Below are 920 nucleotides of genomic sequence, written 5' to 3'. Positions count from 1 at the left end.
TCTGCCGCTGCTGCACGATACAATACTGGCATGTCTTTCTGTGCGTGTGTGTGTGTGTGTGTGAGGACATTCACAGACAGCACGTTCTCTTTTGGCGCGCTTGAATAGTTTAAAAGTATTTGCATGAATAAGAGCGTGATCATATATTGTAAAGCTAATCAAAGGATGACAGAAAAAAATGGATGGTATGTTAATTGCGTTAAATATTTGTAATTATAATTTATTTTAAATTTAAAAATATTTCACAATATAACTGTCTTTGCTGTATTTTATATCAAATAAATGAAGCCTTTGTAAGCAGAACACTTTTCAGAATTATTCAGTTAAAAACATATTTATACATTAATGGCATCAGCATTTATAAGCTTTTAGGATCTGATTTTTGCATATTCCCTATATTATTTTTTGCAGTCCTGTATATTACATTAAGGGATTTTTTTTGTCATTTTTTAAACATTGTAATCATGCTGCTGTTTAACTGAACTGCATTATATGTATATATATATATATATATATATATATATATATATTAAATTCATGCACTGAATGGTGACAAGTTTCAACATCTAAAAAATACTTTCTCTTATTCATACAATACAGTAACCAAAATGTAACCGAAAATGATCATAATGTAAAAAAACAACAAAACAAAACAAAAAGTTATCTGTCGACAAATCATGTAGAAAGGTCAATTTTTCTCACAGCCAATTTATGTGAAAGTTTAAACTAGAATGGCTGTATAAAATATTTGGTAAATACACATCAAATAAAAATGAAATTTCAAAATGTCAATTGGAAAATCAAATGTAAACAATAGGCTATAGCAGAAGAGAAACAATCATTCATGAATTGTTTACTAGAACATGTGATTAGTTTGTTTATCTCATGCATTTCACAGAATATCAGCACATCCTTTATGA

The sequence above is a fragment of the Ctenopharyngodon idella genome, chromosome 17, assembly GCF_019924925.1.
Source record: "Ctenopharyngodon idella isolate HZGC_01 chromosome 17, HZGC01, whole genome shotgun sequence".
Classification (NCBI taxonomy): domain Eukaryota; kingdom Metazoa; phylum Chordata; class Actinopteri; order Cypriniformes; family Xenocyprididae; genus Ctenopharyngodon; species Ctenopharyngodon idella.
The sequence above is the reverse complement of the archived record's forward strand: the minus strand, read 5'-3'. Positions refer to the sequence as shown.